The 7,752-nt window shown below is 44.1% G+C and overlaps 1 non-coding gene across 1 annotated transcript; it reads right to left on the bottom strand.

Moving 5' to 3' along the window:
* Positions 1–3,292: 3,292 nt before the first annotated feature.
* LOC119920369 lies at positions 3,293–3,430 on the bottom strand. Its single transcript, XR_005448120.1, has one exon. It is a non-coding gene; the product is annotated as a small nucleolar RNA SNORA7 (small nucleolar RNA).
* Between the last annotated feature and the right edge of the window lie 4,322 nt (positions 3,431–7,752).

The following is a 7,752-nucleotide window of genomic DNA, read 5'->3' as shown; positions in this document are numbered from 1 at the left end:
CCCTTGGTGTCCTTTCCCCTATGGGTTGTGGTAGATTGCTGTTCTTGAGAATCTAGATGGAACTAGGGAAAACTAGAACTCCACACCAACATCATTAAAACAAAAACACAAAAAAGCCTTCAGCCCCAGGTTGTGCTGAGAGGGATGGATTAGGCTGAGGGCAGTCAACCAGAACTGAAAATAACTTGGAAATATTTGTAAGAAAATCTGAACTAGGCAAAATTGCTACCCAATGCACCTGCAAAGACTTTGATTGGGAATGTTGGAGTGGTGACCTTTGCCAGACCAGTGTGTTTCCATTTTATAGACAATAATTAAATGGTATTTAAGTGTTTACTTTGTGCCAACATTGAACTAAGCACTGAGATAGATTCATACAATCAGATGAGACACAGTCCCTGACTCACAGGGCTCATGATCCAAGGAGGAGGGAGAAGAATTATTTAATCCCCAATTTATAGGTGAGAAAACTGAGGCACAGAGACATTAAGTGAATTTGCCTCAGGCCACACAGCAAAGGCGAGGTGGAGCCAAATTAGAATTTAAGTCCCCTGGCTCCTAAACCTGCACTCTTTACATGAGGCCATGCTTTGAAGTGAAATTGCTCAATAAATACCATTGATTGATTGACTGGAACTGAGGTTTCTGCAGTGGGGAATTGTGATTTGGCACGCTTGTCACTTAGTTGTCATTTTGGGGGGGATTATTCCCCAGAGAAGATGTCAGAACCTGTGCTTCAAGTTGTATCACACGCCCATATTCTGTTTTCTAGCTCTTGTATCTTACATCCTACATCTTTGCCCTTAGTAGAATCTGTGTGATGCAGAATCTTTCAAGTTTTCCTCTTTCCAGGTGTATCCCTTTGTGAAACCACTTGGGGGCAGAGGAGAGATTGAACAACAGAATTTCTGAAAATAGGAAATAGGGGGCTTTCCAATGAGCAAAGTGACTTACTACAGGTTGTTGTTACAGGTTGGCTGACAACGTTAGGGAAGAGGCTAAAATATGAAATAAGGAGGCTCTCTGCCTGAGTTCTTTATGGAAACCTGGGAGACAGCAAAGGGAATGTGTTTTGAAATGAGGCATCTGTTCCTAAGCTAAGCAGTTCCTTAAATTCAGTGGCTATGCATTCCCTCCCGTCCTAATCCCCTGCCACCGTGCTAACCTTTAACTCTCACCATTTGCGCCTAACCAAGGCCAGCATTTTTACCAGAAATGGGCTTTTCTCCTTTCTCCTGTTCGTGGCAGAAAGATGAGGTAGCACTTGATTTTGAGTGTTAAGGCCTGCATTTTGTTCAGCACTGAGGCAAACACTTGGCTCCTGATCCTTGCTTCACACATCATTGTTTATTTTATATTCATGATAATTCATTTATACAAGCAGGTCAATTGTGAAGGTCTCCGTGGAGGATATTTAATGACCACACTAAAATACTCAGTTTCATGACAAAGATGAAGGCCTTAATGTTTAATGCAAGTCCTTAATACCATCCTGCTGCTGGCTCAGTGGCAAGATGACAGCTCTGGGAACCGGGAGACCAGAGTTCTGGATGCAGCTCTGTAAGCAGGGGAAGGCCTGCTGGGGATACCATCAGTGGGAAAGGTTTCTGACCAAAGAACTACCTAGGGCCTTCCATGAGATGGGTGTGGGGTGTGGCCGGGGGAGGTGAGGTAGCCCACCTCCACTGCTATAAGGGCATCCTCCATTAAATGCAATGGGACCTAGCAACTTCATATTTTGCTCATCACTGAGGTAAGCACCAAGGAAACAGAGACGAGAGATGGTAGAAGGCAAGCTTTACAGACCAACTGACTGAAAAAGCCACCTCCCCTCCCCCCCCCCCCCCCCAGCTCTCAGTGCCACTTGGCCTACCTTCCTATACTTCTTGGGCTGCCCGAGCCAATATGCTGAAGATAGTAGTAGACAACTGTGAATGAAGAATTTCCAAGTTGCCCTTCAATCAGAAAATCTGATAGGACCACTGGATCAGGAAGTAAGAGCCCTTCCTCGGAGACCTGCCCCAAAGCCTAGCCCTGGTCTTTCAACCATAGTACAGTGCTCTGCACACATTAACCTTACAATAAATATAAATGAATGAATGAATGAACCTTAGAGCTGAGCCATGGGTGAGGAGAACGGGAGATTTGAGCTTCAGGCCTTCCTCCCCCTCCCAAAATCAGTAGTATTAATGGAATTAATTCATCACCTTCTGGGTGCAACACTGGGGAAAGTACGACAGATGCATCAGTCATGTTTCCTGCCCACAAGGAGCTTACACTTTGGAGGATACAGGGAGAACACACTACTGGGACTCACATGCACATATAGACACAGATATGAAGAATCCTTAGACTGAGATACACACAAAAGAACACATCCACAGGGACACAAGTTCAGCTGGATATATACACAGGAGACAGCAGCATGAGCAAGGAGTCCAAAGCCAAAAAGGGAGAATGGCAGAGAAGAATTTTAGAGAAAACTAAAGAGAAAGAAAGGGAGAACAGAGGAATAGATAATGAAAAGTATACTGACTGTGGAATTCAAGCAAACAGATCTTTCCTGAAGGTAAAAGTTGTAACTGGTAATTCAAAGGCCCAAATATTCAGGATTTCATGCAGTTTTATTTTATTTTTTTGGTATTTAAGCACTTACTATGTGCCAGACGCTGGGGTAGGTACAACATAATCAGGTTGGACACGGTCCACATCCCACCTTGGGCTCACAGTCTTAATCCCCATTTTACAGATAAGGCAACTGAGGCACAGAGACAATAAGTGACTTGCCCAAGATCACAGCAGACAAGTGGCAAAACTGGGACTAGAACTCCTACACTGGTATTTTACCAATTTTTCAGTTAACAGTGATCTTTATGATTTTTAGTGAGTGAAAGTTCTGTGGATATTTACTAACTTAAATTTACATATAAATGTATTTTGTAGCTAATGTGATTATACATTGTATTCCAGCAGGGATGTCACACAATAGGGGCACTCACAGTTGCTGCCCATCGCACCTGACAAAGTTTTCGTAGTCTCTCTGGAAAGTTGGGCCAAGAGGAGGGGAAAGGGTTATCTTGTCTTCAGCTGTTGTCATGTCTGACCCATAGCAATGCCATGGACACATCTCTCTCAGAACGCCTCCATCTGCAGTCGTTCTGTTAGTGTATCCATAGAGTTTTCTTGGTAAAAATACGGAGGTGGTTTTCCGTTGCTTCCTTCCATGCAGTAAACTTGAGTCTCCGCCCTTGACTCTCTCCCTTGCCCCTGCTGCCCAGCACAGGTGAGTTTTGACTTTAGCAGATTGCCTTCCACTCACTAGCCATTGCTCAGGCTAGGAATGGAATGGGTATGCCTCTGCTTGACTCTCCCTCCCATAGTCGAGACTGGTACAGTACTGGAAACTCTCCAGATGTGACTCTGAGAGGATGGAAAGGGTTGTAGTCACCACTAATTCATTCCTTTCCCCAAGTCTGTCAACTTTAAATTGGTCTGGATCCTGGGTACAAGGTGCTCAGGATCATTGCTGTACTCTAAGCATTTACAAGTTCCTCTCTCACTCCAGATCCTCCTAGATCAGTGGAGATCTTTAGCCAGGCTGGCTGATCTATGAATTAGTGGACTAAGCCCTTAAGCCACCTTCATAGCAGAAACTATTTCTCCTTGAAACTCCACCCTGAAAGTTCTTCCACCTTCTTTGGATAACCTAGTCTCAATGCAGAAGCTCTGGTTAGACTCTTTCCCTGAACCTAATTTTTCGCCCCCGCCCTTGCAAAGGGAGGAGAGTCTAATGGGGGTGAATTGGAGAGAAAATGGGATCACAGCCTATGTGCTAAAGCTAAAGGTCCTCTCATTTCATGCCTCAATATGTTAACAATATTTGTTGAAGGCTCAGTGTATGCCAAGCCCAGTGGAGAGTTAGAAGAAGGAGAAAGCACGATCCCTGCTTTCACAGACCGTAAAGACTAAAGAGGGAGTCAGGAAAAACATGAGATGAGTGACAGAAGCATATACACCCATAAAAGATTTAGACATATACCCAGAGATGTATCACTTTCAGCGATTAAAAGTAAGCCAGGAATGACTGGGGTTACGCTTTCAGTGATTATAAGTAAGCCAAGGATGACTGGGGTTATTAAAATGAATGGAGCCATGCTGAATTAACCTGGATAGATTTCATGGAGGAGGTGGATTTTTAATGTCTTGAAGAGGAGGGATGTACCTTGGAGAAATGGGGATCATGACAGAGGGCATTCCAGGTGGGAAGAATGTCATATGCAATGTTGGAGACAGACAAGTGATGCATGAGGATGGTAAAGAAGTGTGAGAGAAGAAAGCAGGCTAATGTGTCTGGAAGAGGAGGACAATTAGGGAAGGAAATTACTTGAGCCCATAAGTGGGTATTCATGTTACAAAGACAACTGGAGCCATGGTTGCTTCCTGCAAAGCCTCTCCCTTTGAGATGCCTCAATATGGGTAGGACTGTCCAAATTTTTGAAGTTTGTTCCCACTAGCCAAAAGGCCTAGGGCAGGATCCACTAGGGCCTTGCTTTTGGCTGGGGAGTGGGGAGGGAGCCTGACACTGACAGCCCAGCAGTAGGGAGGAGGAGGAGAGAAGGAGAAGTTCTCCAAACTCCTCCCCATCACCTATTTCTTCCTTTCCATTGGCAGGATTGACAGTCCTCTCTGCTGCCATTACCACAGTGCTGTTGGAACTGAACTGGCCCAGGATAGGTGTTCTCGAGAATTTTCAGCACAACCAAAATGATATATTTCCAGCTGTGCCAGAAACCAGGAACTTCACTCCCACTAGTGTCACTGGTGCTTCCACCTGGCTTGCAGTAGTGGTAGCCACAGAGGCAGCCACAACTGAAGTGGCTAATACCAAGTAGTAATAATAATAATAATGGCGTTTATTAAGCACTTACTATGTGCAAAGCACTGTTCTAAGTGCTGGGGAGGTTACAGGGTGATCAGATTGTCCCACGGGGGGCTCACAGTCTTAATCCCCACTTTACAGATGAGGGAACTGAGGCATAGAGAAGTGAAGTGACTTGCCCAAAGTCACACAGCTGACAGCTGGTAGAGTTGGAATTTGAACCCATGACCTCTGACTCCAAAGCCCTTGCTCTTGCCACTGCTATTGAAGCCCCTCTCAGTGTGGCGGCATTAGCCTCTCCCTGACACCCCTTTCCTTTCTTACTCCTTTTCTCTCTACTTTCTTTTTTTCCACCCCATTCCATATCTTCCTCTCTCTCTCTCCTTATATTCCCTCCCTTAAATCCTGCCCCATGAAGACCCCACAACTGCACTACCTCTGAAGGCAAAAATCTGGCTATCTTGAATTTACGACAGTGCAGTTGAGCCGTTCCCTTTCCTCCTGAAAGATGATGTCAGACCAGAAGTCTGGTCCAGTTCTTGATATTGGGTTATGAAGACTTAAGGCTAAGGTAGAGGGGTTACTTTCTAAGATTTCTAAGATAAGCAACCAGATGAGTAAAGATACTTTTGCTACCATAGCTACATTTTGAAACTAACTTTTAATTGGTTTTCTTTGAAGACAAAAGAAAGAGTTCTTTTCTCCAGTTCAGATTCGTGCTTGAGGAAACCTCAGTTCCCTATTTGGTTGATTTTTTTGCAAATTATGAATACCAATGGCATGTGTCAATGTATTTTTCTTGTGGTTTGTGGAATTTATGTGAAAACAGCTTCTGAAATCACAAAAATAATTTCAATGTTTCTCTTTTTTTAATGGGAGACAGGTATTTTCATGTCTGAGATAAGCCTATCTGTAACTGAAATAATTATTATGTAAGATAATTATGAAAAAGAATTTAAATACTTAAGGTACAGTACACCTGAGCAATTTTCTTTCACATTATTCATAAATTTATCTTGCATGCTTGAGTCTTGTTTTTACTTGATGATTTCCATTGAGCTGACTGAGCTTGAGTGATCGCAATGCTTCTGTCATTTTCATCTGTGGCTATTTGAGAAGAGAGAAGTTTCACTTAGTAGGGGAGGAGGGACAGGCTTCTGTGTGTCTTTCTCCTGAGAGCTTTGCCTCTATTGAATAGGCAAGAGCCCAGAACACCCACTAGAGATTAAATGAACACACTCTGGCTTTTCCATTTGACTCAGCCTTATCTAGGGTAGTCAAACACTTAGTACGGTACATTCTGAACTTCTCTAGGTTTGTGTATCCCTGCAGTAAGGTTACAGTTTAGACATCTCTCCTTGGTCACCAAAGGTCAGGGACTTATTCCTTCTGCTTGGCTGGTTCTGAGAGCATGGAGTATGTATATAGAACTGAACATGTGACAAAACTTTTCTTTTTTTTCCTTAAATGCTGGAAAACTTAGGGTAAGGGAAATAAGACTTTGGGGTGGCGGGGGGAGGTTAGTGTTTGAGTTTGTAGGGTCAGGCTGTGTGTTGCACATTTTGGCAGGGATGGGAGTGGAAAAGGGGTAGTTGGAAACACTGACTATCCCTAACTCTTTCCCCTAGTAATGTCAGCCATCCCATAAATTCTCGCTCTTGGAAGTTCCATTTATTCATTCAATTGTATTTATTGAGTGCTTACTGAGTGCAAAGCACTATACTAGGCACTTGGGAGAGCACAATACAGCAATAACACATTCCCTGCCCACAATGAGCTCAGAGTCTAGAGGGGGAGCAGACATACATAAATAAATTCCTGTCTCCTGGCATTCTGGGAATTGGCCTGACCTGCTGGGTGAAAGTAGACCTTCCCTGGCAGGGTCTCTTTGCCCGTAAAATCTATTAGTTCCTGGTGGCAAAGGATTCTAGAGCTTTCCATGAGGTCTCACTTTATGTTCAGGAATGGGTTCTCACCTGTGGGTGTGTTGCGGATCCCACCATTTACTGTTTTTCCTGCTGCTCTGATTCTTGATAGGGAGAGTGAGGCCATTGTGAGACATTTCAAGCCTTCTTTGGGGTAACTTTCAGAGAAAGGGGAAGGAGAAACAGGTCCTGAACCAAGCTCTTTCCTAGTCTGCAAACAATGCTGGTATCTTGGCAAGTGGACTTTGGAATTTCCTTATTTGGGGTTCTCAGTTTAAGGGAAGAGAAGCAGCATGGTCTAGTGGATAGAACACGGACCTGGGTTCTAATCCTAGCTCCACCACTTGCTTGCCTGCTGTGTGACTTTGGGAAAGTTACTTAACTTCTCTGTGCCTGTCACCTCGTCAGTAAAATGGGGATAAAGACTGTGAGCCCCATGTCCAGGCTGATTATCTTGTATCTACCCTTTTGCTAAGTAGACTGCTTGGCACATAGTGCTTAACAAATACCATAAAAATACCATAAAAAGGGGGTGCAGAATGATCTTGTTCTGCCTGATGTGGGGTCAGTAAGAGAAGGTGGTAATGGGCACATGAACAGGTTAATTTGCATCTTCAAAAAGGTGCCTCTCTTTGTTCTTGTGGTGCCTTGGGAACTTTCCTCAAGACCAGCTTTGCCCTGTGGTTTTTAAATAGACGCAGCGTGGCTCAGTGGAAAGAGCCCGGATTTTGGAGTCAGAGGTCATGGGTTCAAATCCCAGCTCTGCCAATTGTCAACTGTGTGACTTTGGGCAAGTCACTTAACTTCTCTGTGCCTCAGTTACCTCATCTGTAAAATGGGGATGAAGACTGTGAGCCCCCTGTGGGACAACCTGATCACCTTGTAACTACCCCAGGACTTAGAACAGTGCTTTGCACATAGTAAGTGCTTAATAAATGCCATCATTAT

The sequence above is a fragment of the Tachyglossus aculeatus genome, chromosome X1 (genome assembly GCF_015852505.1).
Source record: "Tachyglossus aculeatus isolate mTacAcu1 chromosome X1, mTacAcu1.pri, whole genome shotgun sequence".
NCBI lineage: Eukaryota > Metazoa > Chordata > Mammalia > Monotremata > Tachyglossidae > Tachyglossus > Tachyglossus aculeatus.
The sequence above is the reverse complement of the archived record's forward strand: the minus strand, read 5'-3'. Positions and strand labels throughout refer to the sequence as shown.